This window comes from Schistocerca serialis, chromosome 1 (genome assembly GCF_023864345.2).
Source record: "Schistocerca serialis cubense isolate TAMUIC-IGC-003099 chromosome 1, iqSchSeri2.2, whole genome shotgun sequence".
Classification (NCBI taxonomy): Eukaryota; Metazoa; Arthropoda; class Insecta; order Orthoptera; family Acrididae; genus Schistocerca; species Schistocerca serialis.
The window spans coordinates 110935343-110955171 of record NC_064638.1 but is presented as its reverse complement, the minus strand read 5'-3'; the positions used below and the strand labels follow the sequence as shown (position 1 = coordinate 110955171).

Sequence of the window (19829 nt, the reverse complement as noted above, 5' to 3'; positions counted from 1 at the left end):
TGCTATTTGGGGAGCAAAATAACTGATGATGGTCGAAGTAGAGAGGATATAAAATGTAGACTGGCAATGGCAAGGAAAGCGTTTCTGAAGAAGAGAAATTTGTTAACATCCAGTATTGATTTAAGTGTCAGGAAGTCATTTCTGAAAGTATTCGTATGGAGTGTAGCCATGTATGGAAGTGAAACATGGACGATAAATAGTTTGGACAAGAAGAGAATAGAAGTTTTCGAAATGTGGTGCTACAGAAAAATGCTGAAGATTAGATGGGTAGATCACATAACTAATGAGGAAGTATTGAATAGGATTGGGGAGAAGAGAAATTTGTGGCACAACTTGACCAGAAGAAGGGATCGGTTGGTAGGACATGTTCTGAGGCATCAAGGGATCACAAATTTAGCATTGGAGGGCAGCGGGGAGGGTAAAAATCGTAGCGGGAGACCAAGAGATGAATACACTAAGCAGATTCAGAAGGATGTAGGTTGCAGCAGGTACTGGGAGATGAAAAAGCTTGCACAGGATAGAGTAGCATGGAGAGCTGCATCAAACCAGTCTCAGGACTGAAGACCAGAACAACAACAATTGTTATTAGCCCTATAATGATGTGAAGTCCGTGGGCCTACTTATAACATGTTACGGCTGTACTGGCGTACAGTAAAATAAAATCGTGCTAAAATGATTATCAGTTGCATAAGCCACCACTTCCAGCATGTAATGAGTACTGTTAAGCAGAAGAGACTGAATGCTATAAACAAGCCATTACACCATTTATATCGAGTATTGATCTTAAATTAAATTTTGCGGTAGTACTGCTAATCAGTAAGACTTCATAATAGCAGATTCCAGTGGAAGGTGCAATTCTTGTTAGTACTTACACACCCAGCTGCGAGTTAACAGGTTTAGAAATGCATTTTGTCCGGTGAGTTGAGCGAGCGGGCGAGTTCAGGACTATCTTCGTGACGTACGCGCCGGGACCTGTCTTTCTCGTGGGCCTCAGTGGTAAACAGATGACGCAAGTACTTAGTCACAGAATGCGAATCTGTTTCGTAATTTTTACCATATCTGTAATCGTGTGTGATAGTATCTGTTCCTTCAGACATGTTTGCATATCTGAAGCACATTCTAGGTGAAGAAACAAACACTGTATAAACAAGCACATTGTAACCATAGATGAGTGAAAACGAACATTCTAAGGCAAATAACGATGCACCACAGGGCAATTATCCGAATGGAAAGGAAATTGGTAGATGTGATGTGCATGTACAGTCCAACAAACGATTACAGTTTCAGAAAGATTGGACAATTCGTTCAAGAGAGAGATATTCACAAATTGAGGAAGTCAGTGACGCCTTGGTTTACCTCTGCCCTTACGCAAGCAGTTATTCGGCTTGGAAATGATTGATAGAGTTGTTGGATGTTCTCCTGAGGGATATCGTGCCATATTCTGTCCAGTTGGCGCGTTGGATCGTCAGAATCGCGATCTGATTGGAGGGTCCTGCCCATTATGCTCTAAACATTCTCTGTCTGGGAGAGATCAGGCGCCCTTGCTAGCCAAGGTAGGGTTTGGCGAGCACAAAGGAAGCATTATCTTGCGGCAGTGTAAGCCGAGGAGATCTTGCGATGAAGGGCGACAAAACCGAGGGTTTAATATCGTAGACGTGCCGCTGTGTTATAAGGGTGCCGCGGGTGGCAACCAGAAAGCCCCTGCCCTGAAATGAAATGGCTCTCGTGACCGTAACTCCTGGTTGTCGGGCTGCATGGCTGGCGACGGTCAGATTGGTACCCCACCGCTGTACCCGGACGTCTCCAGGCACGTCTTCGCACTGCAGTCTCATTGTCTGCAGTAGATTTGACTTCAGTGACGAGTCCCGCTTCGAAATCAGCCTCTATGATCAGTGAAGGCGTGACTAGAGAAGCCGGAACTGCGATTTCTGTCTTTTTTTTTGTCTTAGAGTGTAAGTATCAAGTAAATTCAGACCATCGGAATAGTTTGCAGTGCTGTTTCCTTGTTTTATCTTGGTGAAGAAAAAATTTTCCATTCTGATTTATTTAAAATCCAAACAAAATCATGCTTCCTTCAGCAAATAGCAAACATACATTACTAAATGTGTAAACCGGCCACTACTCAGCCCCAGTTCCAGATTAGCTGTGTATCAGAATCCAAAGAAAACAAAAACGTAGTTTCCGGAATTTCATATAATTATTCACGTAATCTAAAAATTTAAAACGTTGTCATAATCTCCTCATTAAGAACTACAATTTAAAGATTTAAATTTAAACTAAAGATTTGAATTTCCTTGTTGTTGTTGTTGTTGTTGTTGTTGTCACCAGTCCAGAGACGGGTTTAATGCAGCTGTCCATGCTACTCTGTCCTGTGCAAGCTCCTTTATCTCCGAGTACCTACTGCAACCTACATCCTTCTGAATTTGCTTAGTGTTTTCATCTCTTGGTCTCCCTCTAGGATTTTTACCCTCCAATACTAAATTGGTGATGCCTCAGAATATGTCCTACCGGCCGATCCCTTCTTCTACTCAAGTTGTGCCACAAATTTCTCTTCTCCCCAATTCTATTCAATACCTCCTCATTAGTTATGTGATCTACCCATCTAATCTTCAGCATTCTTCTGTAGCACCACATTTCGAAAGCTTCTATTCTCTTCTTGTCCAAACTTTTATCGTCCACGTTTCACTTCCATACATGGCTATACTCCATACAAACACTTTCAGGAACGACTTCCTGACACTTAAATCAATACTCGATGTTAACAAATTTCCCTTCAGAAACGGTTTCCTTGCCATTGCCAGTCTACATTTTATATCCTCTCTGTTTCGACCATCATCAGTTATTTTGATCCCCAAATAGCAAAACTCATTTATTACTTTAAGGTTCTCATTTCCTAATCTAATTCCCTCAGTATCGCCCGATTTAATTCGACTACATTCCATTATCCTCGTTTTGCTTTTGTTGATGTTCATCTTGTATCCTCCTTTCAAGACACTGTCCATTCCGTTCAATTGGTCTTCCAAGTCCTTTGCTGTCTCTGACAGAATTGCGATGTCATCGGCAATCTTCAAAGTTTTTATTTCTTCTCTATGGATTTTAATTCCTACTCCAAATTTTTCTTTTATTTCCTTCACTGCTTGCTAAATATACAGATTGAATAACATCGGGGATAGGCTACAATCCTGTCTCACTCCCTTCCCAACCACTGCTTTCCTTTCATGTCCCTCGATTCTTATAACTGCCATCTGGTTTCTGTACAAATTGTAAATAGCCTTTCGCTCCCTGCATTTTACCTCTGCCACCTTCAGAATTTGAAAGAGAGTATTCCAGTCAACATTGTCAAAAGCTTTCTCTAAGTCTACAAATGCTAGAAATGTAGGTTTGCCTTTCCTTAATCTTCCTTCTAAGATAAGTCGTAGGGTCAGTATTGCCTCGCATTTTCCATTTCTACGGAATCCAAACTAATTTTCGCCGAGTTCGGCTTCTACTAGTTTTTCCATTCGTCTGTAACGTATTCGTGTTAGTATATTGCAGCCAAGACTTGTTAAACTGATAGTTCTGTAATTTTCACACCTGTCGACAGCGCTTTCTTTGCGATTGGAATTATTATATTCTTCTTGTAGTCCGAGGGTATTTCGCCTGTTTCATACAACTTCCTCACTAGATGGCTGAGTTTTGTCAGGGCTGGCTCTCCAAAGGCGAACGGTAGGCTTACATTTGTTGAAAGAGTTCTGCGGAAAATGCAGCACATGTTGTATTGCACGCCACATACAGTTCTAAAGTGTTGTACCAGCGTTTGGAGTGTATCAGGTAGGCATGGCATCACACACAGAACGAATAGAAGTCGGTGAGTTAAAAAGAGCTGATACGAAAGTGCAACAGAAATGCTCGGGGAAATTTAGTGGGAGTATTTGGTAGAAGGTCGGCGCACAGTAAAGGCCTTCACCACTATAGTCCGATCCGGGAACGAAGGCGGTTCGCGCATTTCGTGGCACGGACGGGGATTGCGTTGTTGACGATTCCAAGCGACAGCTGCGGTACGCGCCTGCGCGTGCTTTCATCTTGAAGAACGAGTATATTTTTACTCTGTCGCTTACTAATGCAGAATTTATCGCTTACCACCACAATCAGCGAAGACATCTCGCAACGAATGGAATCGAAATTGAGCAAACAACTCGCTACCCATCACGTTTAATGCTCGCATTAGCTACGGCATTCACAGCAGAACATACTGAACGCTCAATGGCTGTCGGAGCATACGTGATATAGTTGCGCAGAACAAGCCTAAACTCGAGTGCCATCGTTCGTGACTGCAACTATAGTTGTCTTTGTTGAATTTTGTGGGCCTTACGGTCCTGGTCCCTGAAACTTTGTTATTCGTAACGTTGTTTCGTCCACCGCAGCTCTGGACGAAACACTAGGAACAAAAGAGTATGATGGACCACAGCCCGGAACATTTACCTGCTATTATATGTTCTTGTCCGCCCCGATAGCTGAGTGGTCAGCGCGGCGGTCTGTCAGGCCAAGGGCCCCGGGTTCGATTCCCGGCTGGGTCGGAGATTTTCTCCGCTCAGGGACTGGGTCTTGTGTTATCCTCATTATCATTTCATCATCATCAGTGGAAGGCAAGGGGAAACCACCACTGGAATCACTTCCCTAGACGCTCATGCGGTGGACCTCTCCATCGAGGCTTCCCCCATGACAAGACCTGCCGTAAGGCAAACACAAAGTGTATTTTATATGCTCTTGCGAAACAGATAAAGTGATTTCGAGGAAGACGGTACGGCCATTCTGCTTCCACCATCTTATATCTGGCGCGGGTACGATGAGAATAAGAAAAAAAGAGATTAAGCTTATACTGTCACAGACAGCTATGATTCCGTCACACAGTACGTGAATACAGTAGAACAAAGAATCGATAATATTGATTCGAAAAATTGGAAATTTGTGGTAAGGACTATGGGACCAAACTGCTGCGGTTATCGGTCCCTAGGCTTACACACTAATTAATCTAACCCATACCCGAGGGAGACTCGAACCTCCGACGGGGGGAGCCGCGCGAACCGTGACAAGCGGCCTGCTGATTCAAAATACCCTCTATCATGCGCAGTGGATTTCATGGTATATCTGTAGACGCAGATACTAATTTATTAACGGGTTATTCGTAAGTGTCCCTCGAATTTAAAAAGACGACAGCGTGATAGTAACCAAGGACAGGTGCTCAACATGGCCAGCGCTTGTGGTGCGGGAAACGTCAATGTTTCATTGAAATCGCTGACCTGAATTTAGTGGGAAGACGCGACAGCATTTTGGAAACCTGTTCATTGGGTTGCCTATGGACAGGCGTGAACTAATTCGATGAGACAGTACGGAGCGCGTGATTTTTGTTCGTGTTCTGACGCACCTTTCCTGTAGTCTAAGAACGTCACGGCGTACTACGAATGGAGACTTGGAGGGATGCTGTTTTATTTTTCTGTATTTCTTGTACCTCTTGCAGTCATCTTCTGGAGTCCTGGATCTACTTATGAACAACCTTCGTAGTTTCCTTGAATCCACCTTTTCCCACAAATCACGTTTCGTATTCGAGCTTTAACGTTTAATACTACATGCAAGACCGGCTTGTGAGCGGTGGCGTGGACGAGATATCCAGTGGGATGTAAGCAGCCCGAGTTTCCAGAGCCTTGGCTTCGCAGCTGCTATCGGTCGCTGGCAGTTGTGACCGTTTAGGAGCGTCGGTTGGCTACTGAGTGCGACAGTTGGGGCGTTGCCACCGAAGGGTGCTACTGCCAGCGAATGCCGAGTACTTGCCGCGAGCACTGAACTCGTGAGTCCGAGCCTCAGGACCGCCACCTGCTGCCAGGATCCACAAGTGCACGCCTTGCATTGTCGCGGAAGTAACACGGCCAGCTTACTTGGAGTACGAATATCTATAGAGGGGGTGTAGTGTACTGAGCGTGTCACCAGCTGCAAACCGATACACACTCACGTTCAGATAAAAACAGAACACCTGGAAAGATTAGAGATTCTCTTCTCTCTTCTGTAGTGGTCAATCCAAGGATTGGTTTGCTACAGCTACAATGGCAGCTTGTCTCCATTCTGTGCGTCTTTCAGCTTTTCTCTTCATTTCTTTATAGGTGTCACATCCCACATCTTTCACGATTTGATCCATGTACCTCAGTCGTGGTCTTCCTCTTGGTCTTTTTCCCTCGACATGTCTCTCTATGATTGTGTTCAGGAGTCCTTTATGTCTTAATAGATGGCCTGTAAATTGCACTCTTCTTTTAACAATGAAACTCCAGAAGCTTCTCTTCTCACCTGCTCTTTCCAGAACCACTTCGTTTGTGACCTTGTCGATCCATTTTATTTTGAGCATGCGTCTATAGCACCACATTTCGAAAGAATTTAGCTTCTGCTGTTCCTCTGTCCCGAGAGTCCATGTTTCACACCCATAGCATGCCACACTCCACACATATGATTTCAAAAATCTTTTCCTGGTTTCAAGGCTGATGCTCTTAGATGTTAATATGTTTTTCTTCTTGTTAAAAGCAGCCTTTGCTTGAGCTATTCTACTTCTCACTTCTGCCTTGCTCCTTCCATCCCTGGTAATATTAATGCCCAGATAAGTAAATTTATCAACTTGTTCAAGTAGTTCATTGACTACATGAACTTGGATTTTCACTTGATCTTCTTTGTCGCATGCCATTACTTTTGTTTTTGCTTTATTAATTCTCATATTATATTCTTCACCCATAACTTTATCCATTCTATTCAGTAGGACTACAAGATCTTCTTCACTTTCAGCCAGGACAGCTATATCATCGGCATATCTTATCATATCTATTCGTTGGCCATGAATTACTACACCTGTCTGTGAATTTTCCCTTACTTTTTTCAGCGCCTCTTCAATGTATACGTTAAAGATAACAGGGGATAGTGCGCAACCTTGTCGGACACCTTTCCGTATCTGCACCTCTTCTTGTTTTGTCCGTCCACGGATAACTTGGTTCAAATGGCTCTGAGCACTATGGGACTTAACATCTATGGTCATCAGTCCCCTAGAACTTAGAACTACTTAAACCTAACTAACCTAAGGACAGCACACAACACCCAGCCATCACGAGGCAGAGAAAATCCCTGACCCCGCCGGGAATCGAACCCGGGAACCCGGGCGTGGGAAGCGAGAACGCTACCGCACGACCACGAGATGCGGGCCACAGATAACTGCTGTCTCGTTTTTGTACAGGTTCCATATCATTTTTCTATCTTTATGGTCTATTCCTACTTTTTTGAGTACCTCAAACATCTTATCCCATTTAACATTATCAAAGGCTTTCTCTACATCTACGAAAGCTATGTATGTTTTCAGGTTCTTATCTAGTCGTTTCTCTATTATTAGTTTTAGGGCAAATATTGCTTCTCTGGTTCCTCTATCTTTCTGGAATCCAAACTGGTCTTCGGAGAGTGTACCTTCGACTTTTTGTTCTATGCGTTTTAGGATAATTGAGGTTAATATTTTAGAGGCGTGAGTAACTAGGCTGAGTGTCCTATAATTTTCACTTCTTGTAGCATTTGCCTTCTTTGGAATGGGGATCATAATGTTTTTCTCGAAGTCTGTAGGAATTTTACCCTGCTCGTACATGTTGAAAACAAGATTATACAACTCCTGATTCAGATTAGAGATATGAAGTTCATATTCTCAGGACATGTGCATTAGTATGTTACTAGCATCTGTCACGTCGATTCACCATGTGTCCTGATGCTTAGTAGGCACAGGGTCCGCCATGGGCCTGATAACTTGTTCCATGTGTGATGGCATCGCCGCGTATAAGGTGCGAATGGCGTCCTGTGGTATGTGCATCCCTGATGCATTGGTTCAAATGGCTCTGAGCACTATGAGACTCAACTGCTGTGGTCATAAGTCCCCTAGAACTTCGAGCTACTTAAACCTAACTAACCTAAGGACATCACACACATCCATGCCCGAGGCAGGATTCGAACCTGCGACCGTAGCGGTCGTGCGGCTCCAGACTGTAGCGCCTTTAGCCGCTCGGCCACTCTGGCCGGCCCTGATGCATTGACATGGTTCCAACGTCCATCTGTGGTGGCTGGCATTGGGTCACAGCGGTGCACCCGTCGCAGGGCAAAAGGCTGAAAATGTTCAAATGTGTGTGAATTCATAAGGAACCAAACTGCTGAGGTCATCGGTCCCTAGACTTGCACACTGCTTAAAATAACTTATGCTAAGAACAACACACACACCCATGCCCGAGGGAGGACTCGAACCTCCGGCGGGAGGGGCCGCGCTATCCGTGACATGACGCCTCTAACCGCGCGGCCACTCCGAGCTGTCAAAGGGCTGAGATCCTGTAACACCAAGAAGAGACGTATTCGGACAGTAACATGTGGTCGTACATTGTCTTACTAAAAATGGCGCCTGGGGTGTTGTGCATTTGGTTATGGCTACAGGTCGCAGGATGTCATTCACGTAGGTGACACTGGTCGCAGTAAATGTTTTTACTAAGATTTTAGGGAGAGGATTTTAATTTGCTCGCTGTGTGACAAGCTCGCCCATATTTTATGTAAGTGGCCAGCCAATAACAATTTCCTGTGACATTCTTGTTGCTATGTTTCCCCTTTCTCTAGGTTTTACTTTCTTATGTAGCATTTTCCTTCTTTTCCTGCTTTCTTTGAGTGTGTGCTTTAGTTTTCTTAGGTCTGCCCACATTCGTTCCTTTTAATGTGTGTCAGGGCGCTGATGACCTCAATGTTGAGCGCCCGTAAGCCCCAACACACCACCACCACCACCACCCTGCACAGGCACCAACTGTTATTTGTGGTTGGTCCCAATAGCACCGCACACATTAAGGCCTTGAGTTGGCGCTGTACGCCTTGTGCGAATGCAGTCACTGTGATGCCGCTCTCCCTGTATATAGCGAACGAAAATGCGGCCATCATTTTCAAACAAACAGAACGTGGATTCGTCCGAAAACACTATATGATGCCATTCCTGTCCTCAGTGAAGTCGTCCCACACTCCACTCCCGTCTAGCATGTTTCTGCACATTTGTCAAAGGTAGGCAGAGAAGTGGACGACGCGCACGTAACCCATACCGTAATAAACGGCGACCGACTGTTACCCCTCATAGTGTGCGATGTGTTCCACTGTTCCAGTAGACATTCGGATGAGGTGTCGATCTTCTCGCAGGATGGTGTGGGTTGTGCGACCTGGCCCATCTCGTCGTGTTCTACGACCTTCCCGTTGCACTTCGTCCCACACGAGCATCAGTTTTCCGGATGGGTGCGTCATATTCTCTCATGCCAATAATGTGCCCTCTTTCAAACTCATTGATTTGACGGTGCGGTTCGCGCAGGCATCCTGCACGTCTGTTCAAGTCACACTGATCCATATCCTTCGGTTATAGCGACGACGACAGCCGCAGGCACATCTTACCGGTAGGTGGCGTTGCGCCGCGACGTCGGTGTTGGCCTTGAACCAGCGGGCCGACAAGGGTAAATTCTAATCATTTCTGCAGAACATACTAACGTGCATGGCCTGTGAATATGAACGTCTTATATCTAGTTATTCAGCGTGGTCTGTTTTTTTTTCTGAACTTGAGCGTAGTTCCGTGATATATGTGCAACGGAGTTTCTTTATACAGGGTGGTCCAATGATCGTGACCGGGCCAAATATCTGACGAAATAAGCGTCAAACGAAAATACTACAAAGAACGAAGCTCGTCTAGCTTGAAGAGGGAAACTAGATGGGACTATGGTTGGTCCTTTAGATGGCGCTGCCATAGGTCAAACGGATATCAACTGCGTTTTTTAAATAGGAACCCCAGTTTTTATTACATATTCGTGTAGAACGTTAAGAAATATAAATGTTTTAGTTGGACCACTTTTTTCGCTTTGTGATAGATGGCGCTGCAATAGTCACAAACATATGGATCACAATTTTAGGCGAACATTTTATTTTGGTTGTTCCAATGTGATACATGTACCTTTGTGAACTTTTCATTTCTGAGAAACCGTGCGGTTAAAGGCGCTGCAGTCTGGAACCGCAAGACCGCTACGGTCGCAGGTTCGAATCCTGCCTCGGGCATGGATGTTTGTGATGTCCTTAGGTTAGTTAGGTTTAACTAGTTCTAAGTTCTAGGGGACTAATGACCTCAGCAGTTGAGTCCCATAGTGCTCAGAGCCATTTGAACCATTTCTGAGAACGCATGCTGTTACAGCGTGATTACCTGTAAATACCACATTAATGCAATAACTGCTCAAAATGATTTCCGTCAACCTCAATGCAATTGGCAATACGTGTAACAACATTCCTCTCAACAGCGAGTAGTTTGCCTTCCGTAATGTTCGCACATGCATTGATAATGCGCTGACGCATTTTGTCAGGTGTTGTCGGTCGATCACGATAGCAAATATTCTTCAACTTTCTCCACAGAAAGAAATCCGGGGACGTCAGATCCGGTGAACGTGTGGATCATGGTATGGTGCTTCGACGACCAATCCACCTGTCATGAAATATGCTATTCGATACCGCTTCAAGCGCACGCGAGCTATGTGCCGGACATCCATCATGTTGGAAGTACATCGCCATTCTGTCATGCAGTGAAACATCTTGTAGTAACATCGGTAGAGCATTACGTAGGAAATCAGCATACACTACGCCATTTAGATTGCCATCGTAAAATGGGGGCCAATTATCCTTCCTCCCATAATGCCGCACCCTACATTAACCCGCCAAGGTCGCTGATGTTCCACTTGTCGCAGCCATCGTGGATTTTCCGTTACCCAATAATGCATATTGTGCCGGTTTACGTTACCGCTGTTGGTAAATGACGCTTCGTCGCTAAATAGAACGCGTGCAAAAAATCTGTCATCGTCCCGTAATTTCTCTTGTGCCCAGTGGCAGAACTGCACACTACGTTCAAAGTCGTCGCCATGCAATTTATGGTGCATAGAAATATGGTACGGGTGCAATCGATGTTGATGTAGCACTCTCAAAATGGTTCAAATGGCTCTGAGCACTGTGGGACTTAACATCTGTGGTCATCAGTCCCCTAGAACTTAGAACTACTTAAACCTAACTAACCTGAGGACATCACACACATCCATGCCCGAGGCAGCATTCGAACCTGCGACAGTAGCAGTCGCGCGGTTCCGGACTGAGCGCCTAGAGCCGCTAGACCACCGCGGCCGGCTGTAGTACTCTCAACACCGACGTTTTTGAGATTCCCGATTCTCGCGCAATTTGTCTGCTACTGCTGCGACAGCAGCTAAAACACCTACTTGTGCATCGTCATTTGTTGCAGGTCGTGGTTGACGTATCACATGTGGCTGAACACTTCCTGTTTCATTAAATAACGCAACTATCCGGCGAACGGTCCGGACACTTGAATGATTTCGTCCAGGATACCGAGCAGCATACATAGCACACGCCCGTTAGGCATTTTGATCAGAATAGCCATACATCAACACGATATCGACCTTTTCCGCAATTGGTAAATGGTCCATTTTAACACGGGTAATGTATCACGAAGCAAATACCGTCCGCACTGGCGGAATGTTATGTGATACCACTTTTTGACTATTACAGCGCCATCTATCACAAAGCGAGAAAAGTGGTCCAACTGAAACATTAAAATTTCTTTACGTACTACACGAATATGTAATAAAAATGGGGGTCCCTATTTAAAAAAAAAAACGCAATTGATACCCGTTTGACGTATGGCATCGCCATCTAGCGGACCAACCGCAGCGCCATCTGGTTTCCCCCTTCAAGCTAGACAAGATTCTTGCTGAGGGCGGTCGCGAAGACGTGGGCGTCGGAATCTGTTGTAGCGTCGATGTGCTTGCTACGTCCGCCCTGGTCGCCAGTTCGTACTTCTTGCCGACACGCGAAGGGAGTGGCCCGCGGGAGGGAGGGGATTTAAAATGGCCGCCCGCCCTCAGGGGCTCAGTTCTTCAGCGCACCTGACGATGGCGACATGTCTGATCGCCGAAATATTGTGCCCGTTGGGCACTATGAACCGGCAGTATACCCGTGGACTGTTCGAGGACGAAAACTTTCGTCCGTAAAAAATAGCAGTGTGTGATAAATCGCTAATTTGCTACATGCCGTAGGTAGGTTGTTTTTGGGCACACTTTGATTTTGGCGTACCAGGGAGCTATTTCTCATTGCTGCCGCCGCTGTTACTATGACAGACGCTGCAAAGCGATAAAGTGCAGTACAAACCCTAAAAAACAGTTGTGTCTCTCTCTTTCTTTCTTATAGACATTTCAGCTGTGACATCTGTCGCAGGCAAGTAAAATGCCCTTGCTTTAATTTCTTAAAAGTTTTAAGGCAAGTTCATTCCAGATATCGAATGCCAGTTATAAAGACACCTATGAACGACGTATACAAAATCCGAGGTACATTTGAACGGGATCTTCCAGCACTTAGCGCTGCAGTAACATTCAAAATCTGCAGAGCACTTAACGGACGTCTCTTGCCCCCGCACACTAATCTCGTGACTTTCTTTCTCGATGTAAGCAGACCACAAAAGTTCTGCATACGAGTTTCCCGGTACTGTTCGTTGTTCGTGACTGATTGTGTGTGCCGGTACTACGCTGGAAAGCGAGTTGAAGACCTGGCCAGGTGCCAGTAACAGCGTATATTCCAGTACTAAAGACAGTCACACGCTACACATCCATTCGCCAACGCGCTGCGTAACACAACAGTTACTCGTTAACCTGTATTTTTTGAAGTAACACTCCTTGCACACTTTCACATTGAAACTGTTTATCCACAGTGCAATACGTATGAATTCGCTGTTTTTTCTAAAAATCTGATGGACCCTAGTAATAACGATTTCACGTGGTTGGGTGCAAATCTTTCAATTGGACGCCATTTCGGCGACGTGGGTGTTCGTAACCTCCCCAGTTATCCCGCCGGGGAAAGGGGACCTCCAGTTTAACGTGCAACCCTAATCACATGTCGCTCTTCGCGACTCCCCACCTCGTTGAGAGGTGTGAGTTAGATTGAAGGCAGACTAAAAATTTTCTTGGGCCGGCCGGGATTCTATCCGGTGACCTCTAGGTTTCCACTTTACCGCTAGACCACCAAACACGTCTAGGTACTTCAGTGAACCATCGCCTGTTCAATTCGGGCGAACATTGTAAAATGCAAGCTATTTTTGGAACTTACCAGGATCGTAATTCGTGTGAAGGTTGGGATATTTTCTTGTAACGGAACCGCTCGCTCCGAAGACTTTGCTTTAAAATTTATAGTTATTCAGGAAGTACGAACCTCGCTGAAAAGTGGAATCGAAGATGATGGTGCCACTTTTATTCAGGAAGTATACGGAAATAAAGATTTTGCAGTGGTCAGCATTTTGAAACTGGTGCCTTAGAAGCACAAATTCATGGATGTCGCCATTAATAATCAGAATATACTGGGCTCCCACTGGTAATTTTTCGGGTATTTATGAAACACTTGACTTACTATCAAACTTGTTAATATCGAAACAGCATGAGGTGTTATGAAGTACATATTTTGATTTAAATATTGTAGTGCATACAGTACCTATTCTACAGATGTAATAGAGTCTCTTGCCTCTTCGTATAACCTAACTCTCCTCCACCCACCCATAATGTTTACAAGCAGTGTCGTTGTTGACAGACACACTAAGATTGAAAAGTCGTAGGGTAAACACTTGCAGTTTGACTATAAGACGAATAAATGAAAAAGGAATTGCGGGTTTTAGGATGTATTTACGAAGAACTGACTGGAAATACGTCCACAACACTCTGGACACAAATGAATACCATAACATAGCCTACGCTTACCAATAAATGCATTTCAAAACAATTAAACAAATTTTTCAGTGACTGCACAGTGTCGTTTGAAACTGTTTGAAATTGCTTGATAAATGCTCTTAAGTAATGGCGACGATTCGTATGACCGATGGAAAGTAATATCTCTGTCGAGATTGCCTGCGATATGTCGCTCGTGTGCGGAATCCTTAGGTGACGTCCATTAATGATACGAATTCACGGTTCTAGGCACTACAGTCTGGAGCCGAGCGACCGCTACGATCGCAGGTTCGAATCCTGCCTCGGGCATGGATGTGTATGATGTCCTTAGGTTGGTTAGGTTTAATTAGTTCTACGTTCTAGGCGACTGATGACCTCAGAAGTTAAGTCGATTAGTGCTCAGAGCCATTTGAACCATTGGATACGAATTCAAAATCGGGTTGGGGAAGGGATCGAGCAAGAATTCACCAAATCTGATTTAAAGGGGGGGGGGGGAAGGGGAGAATGAAAATATGACGTCAGCTTTTTAATTCAGACACTAAACGGAGTTATCTTGTGGTGTTGCAGTTCTTCTTACCTCCGTGCTTGCTATGAAAGTAGGACGAGGAATTCCGCCTTATGCAAGACACCTTTTCAGTATCATTTTACCCAGACATGTTTCAGCACTTTTTGTGCTATTTTCAGTGGGTTATTTTATTTTCTTACTATATAAATGTTGTTACATATTAACATTTAGAGAAACTTTTGGTACAACATACAGGGTGCTTCAAAAAGAATGTACGTATTACAAAGAAGTATTTTGTCCAAAATATCGATCACTGCGCCTCGGTTCGGCTACTGGAGAGACGAGTACATAGGCTAGTTATATTAATAGCCACTAGATGTCAGTTGTCTTCTGTTTTGGTTGGTAACAGTCATGTGTTTAAAATGGCTACTCCGCAGCAGAAATTATTTTGTGTTCTCGAGTTTGCGAAGTGCAATTCCGTGATTACAGTGCAAGGACGTTTCAGGTTGAGGTACCAAATTGATCCTTCGAATGGGTGGAACATTCGCAGATGGTATTGACAGTTTCTGGATAAAGGATGTGTGTGTGTAAAGAAAAGAGTCCTGGCCGTCCTCGTGTTCCTGAAGAAAATGTTGTATGAATTCAAACTGCTTTCCAACGTAGTCCTTCAAAATAGCTCGACAGCCCGACAATCAGGAGGGGACTGGAACACTTGTACGGAGCCTGGGCCTCTTGCCGGGCTAACCGGGTTTTCACAGATACAGGCACACTAAGAAGTTTAGCAGTTCTGCATCTGCATAGGTACTTGGCAAGCCACCGTATGATTCTTCGCGGAGGGTACCCTGTTTCACTCCTAGTCATTTACTTTGCTGTTCGACTCGCAAACTGAACAAGGGAAAAACGACAGTCTGTATGCCTCCGTATGAGCCCTAGTTTCTGGAATCTTATCTTCGTGGTCTTTACGCGTAATGTATGTTGGTGGCAGTAGAATCTTTTGGCAGTCAGCTTGAGATGCCGGTTCTCTACATTTTCTCAACACTGATTCTCGAAAAGAACTTCGCCTTCCCTCCAGGGATTTCCATTTGAGTTCCCAAAGCATCTCTGTAACAATTACGTCTAACAAATCTAGCAGCCCACCTCTGAATTGCTTCGATGTCTTCCTTCAATCCGACTTGAGACGAATCCCAAATATTCGACCAGTACTCAAGAATAGCCCGTACCAGCGTTTTATATGCGGTCTCCCAATAAACCGAGGTCGACCATCCGCCTCCCCTACCACACTTCTCACATGCTTGTTCCATTTCCTATCGCTTTGCAACGTTACGCCCAGATATTTAAACGACTTGGCTGTGCCAAGCAGGACACTGGTGATACTGTATCCAAACATTATGGGGTTCTTCTAACTCATGTGCATTAATGTACATTTTTCCACATTTAGAGCTAGCTGCCGTTCATCACACTAACTAGAAATGTTGTCCAATTCGTCTTGTATCTTCCTACTGTCACTCAACTTCGACACCTTACCGTACTGCACAGCATCATCAGCAAACAAACGAATATTGGTGCCCACCTTGCCCGCCAAATCATTTATGTACATATAGTAAAACAACACTCTATCACACTTCCTTTGGGCACCCATGACTGTACCCCTGTCTCTGATGGACACTCACCGTCGAGGGCAGCATACTGGGTTCTATTACTCAAGAAGTCTTCGAGCCCCTCACAAATCTGTGAATTTAATCCATATGCTCTTACGTTCGTTAGCAGCCTGCAGTGGGGCACTGTGTCATATGCTTTCCGGAAATCTAGAAATATGGAATCTGCCTGTTGTCCTCCGTCCATAGTTCGCAGTATATTGTGTGAGAAAAGGGCAAACAGAGTTTCACACGAGCGATGCTTTCGAAAACTATGGTCATGCGTGGACATAAGCTTCTCAGTCCCAAGAAAGTTGAATATATTCGAACCCAGACTATCTTCAAGGATGCTGCAGAAAATCGAAGCCAGGGATATTGGTCTGTGATTTACCCTTCTTATATGCTGGAGTCAGCTCGCTTTTTTCCAGTCACTTGCGATTTGGTGCTGGGCTAAAGATTCACGATAAATGCAGGCTAGGTAAGGGGCAATCGCCGTAGAGTGCTCTTTGTAAAAACGAATCGGGATTCCATCTGGTCTTGGTAATTTATTTACTTTCAAATCTTTCAGTTGTTTCTCTACGCCATTATTATGTCGTCCATACGGGAGTCTGTCCGATGGTCAAATGACGGTATGTTTGTACGATTCTCCTGTGTGAACGATTTCTTGAACGTGAAATTTAAATCTTCTGCTTTCGTTTTTCTATCTTCAGCTGTCACACCAGACTGGTCGACAAGGGACTGAATGGAAGCCTTAGACTCGCTTAGCGATTTAACATAAGACTAGAATTTTCTAGGGTTTTCTGCCCTATCTTTCCCTAGGGTGTGACGATGGTGGTAGTTGTACGCTTCGCGTATAGATCTTTTCAGCGACTCACGAACCTCTACTAACCTTCGCTTGTCGTCATTTGCGTGTTCTCTTTTTTTAGTACAACAGCCCCTGCTTCCTCAACGTCTACTGAATTTCGTTATTAAACCATGGTGGATCTTTTTCATCCTGTATCCACTTACTAGGCACGTAACTCTCCAGACCACGATTTACAATCTGCTTAAACTTTGCTCATAATTCCTGTACATCCATTTTGCTGTTACTAAGTGATGTCAACTCACTCTCTAAGTGAGATGCTAATAACTGATTATCTGGCCTGTCTAGCAGACACACTCTCCTAGCCTTCTTGTCTGATTTATTAACTTTCTTAATCATAGCTGCTATAAAGACGTTATGATTGCTAATCCCCGTATCTGTACTGACATTGTCGATAAGGTCCGGGCTATTTTTAGCTACAAGCGTGTGGTCCGCCGAGCCAGCTGCTCAAGACAGTTTTCAGAAAACATGTTCGAAAGATAACCACAGCTGCACCGGGGAGCTGGCTCGCGCTCTCACTATAGCTGTGAGCAACCACGTAGCGCTTCAGGGTGGCAAGTTTATTTTTAAGACTCTGACAGATAGCGACGGACAGTCCGGTGTATCCTACTTCTGGAATACCCTGTACACTCCCACAGTGTCCTGGGCTCCGTCCAGATGTCAGCGCATTCCCTGCCCGTGCAAGTGTCACAAACTCACCAGGAGTGATGGTCTGGGCTGCCATCTCATTTCTTAGCAGGACCCCTTTGGTTGTCATCCGCGACACCCTACAGCACACCGGGACGTCGGCTATATTCTAAGCCACGTTTTATTGTCCTTCATTGGAAGCCAGCCTGGTCTTACTTGTCAGCAAGACAATGCCCGCACGCGCACGGCGAGAGCTTCTACTGCTTGTCTTCCTGCTTGCCAAGCCCAGCGGTGGCCAGCAAGGTTGCCAGATCTCTCCCCAGTTGAGAACATTTGTAGCATTATGGGCAGGGCCCTCTAACCAGGTCGGGATTTTGACCATCTAACGTGCCAGTTGGGCAGAATTTGACACGATATCTCTCAGAAGGACATCTGATACCAAACCGCAAAACTGCTTGCATAAGGTCCAGAGGTGGAGCAACGCATTACTGACTTTCTCAATAGAGTACCTAGCCAAGGAAAAAGCATAGACTGTGCACGAGGAAGAACAGTTTTCATTAGGAAAGATCTTGTAACAGTGGAAAAGGAGAAATATATAGTTGTTTTCTACGTAATTTGATACTTGGAAGGGAAAAAAACGCAAGATAAAAAGGCTCTACATAAAGCCTTCGAAATATTGTTCGATGAGTTTCGTTGTATGTATCTTTTGTATCAAGTAAGTGTCGAAATTTTGAAATGTATGAACTACAGTTTTTCTGTTGTTCAACCTCAAGAGCTCACGGTACAGATTTTGCCTAGAACAACGGTTACGAATTTTACTTTGGCCTTGAATAAACTTTATCGTTGCTGTTTCGGTAATTCCGACTTTAGGTGTGTATTCCGACACTTTTGTATCTCGGTTAGTGTCTCATTGTTGTATTATTTTGTTATGGTGTTTATGTTGTGCTAAAATATTATTTGGACAAGATTTTGTTTTCTTCTGTTGGTTTTTCAAGTGATTCACTGTTAACTAAACTCGTCTTTTGCGTAATACGTTGAGTGACTAAATCTAGATGAAGCGCTGTTAACGCCATTCAATTGCGAGTTCTTGAGTCTGTAAAGAACCGCGGTTTGATGCAGATTGGTTCGCCACGGCTTCAGCGTCTCTCCAATTGCACGTCAACGTAGATATCTTGAACTCTAGATATTTACGAGAATGTAATAGTAGAAGAATAATTAATTTCGAATCTCAGCTATCAATCAGTTGAGATGAGCTCTTTTATTTCTTCTGATAAAAGCACTCCGTCGTCAGGTCACGAGTGGACTACCGGGACCATCCGAGCGCCGCTTCATCCTCACTGGATGACGCGGATAGGAGGGGCGTAGGGTCAGCACACCGCTCTCCCGGTCGTTATGATGGTATTCTTGACCGAAGCTTCTACTATTCGGTCGAGTAGCTCCTCAATTGGCATCACGAGGCTGAGTGCACCCCGAAAAATGGCAACAGCGCATGGCAGCCTGGGTGGTCACCCATCCAAGTGCCGGCCACGCCCGACAGCGCTTAACTTCGGTGATCTGAAGGGAACCGGTGTATCCACTGCGGCAAGGCCGTTGCCTATTTCTTCTGATAGAATGCCATATATTTATAGAGCCGTAGAATAGCCTTAAGGTAATCTTAACGAGAACAAACGTCCAAAGAACAATAGTCTGAGTAATTAACATTCCAGATAACAAGAAAAATTATATATACTGAAGAGGCAAAGAAACTGGTATAGGCGTGCGTATTCAAATACAGAAATATGTAAACAGGCAGAATACGGCGGTGCTTTCGACAACGTCTGTATACGGCATCAAGTGTCTGGCGCAGTTGTTATATCGGTTAATGCTGCTACAATAGTAGGTTATCAAGATTGAAATGAGTTTGTACGTGGTGTTGTAGTCGGTGCACGAGTGATCGAACACAGCATCTCCGAGGTAGCGATGAAGTGGGGGATTTTCCAGTACGACCGTTCCACGAGTGTACCGTGAATATCAGGAATTCGGTAAAACATCAAATCTCCGACATCGCTGCGGCTGGAAAGAAGATCGTGCAAGAACGGGAATAACGACGACTGAAGAGAATCGTTGAGTGAGCGTGACAGAAGTGCAATCCTTCCGCAAATTGCTGCAGATTCAATGCTGGGCCACCAACAAGTGTCAGCGTGCGGACCATTCAGCGAAACATCGTCGATGTTTGCTTTCAGAGCCGAAGGCCTACTCTTGTACCCTTGATGATGGCGCGACACAAAGATTTACGCCTCGCCTGGGCCCGTCAACACCGACATTGGATTGTTGAAGACTGGAAACATGTTGCCTGGTCGAATGAGTCGCTTTTCAAATTGTGTCCAGCGGATGGACGTTTACGGGTATGGAGACAACCT

At 44.7% G+C, this 19829-nt stretch overlaps 1 protein-coding gene and 1 pseudogene across 7 annotated transcripts in view; one reads left to right on the top strand and one right to left on the bottom strand.

Moving 5' to 3' along the window:
* Positions 1-19829, top strand: part of LOC126462885 (protein-tyrosine sulfotransferase-like) — a 970604-nt gene that overhangs the window by 439200 nt on the left and 511575 nt on the right. The window lies entirely within an intron of this gene.
* LOC126426598 (5S ribosomal RNA) lies at positions 18908-19025 on the bottom strand (annotated as a pseudogene).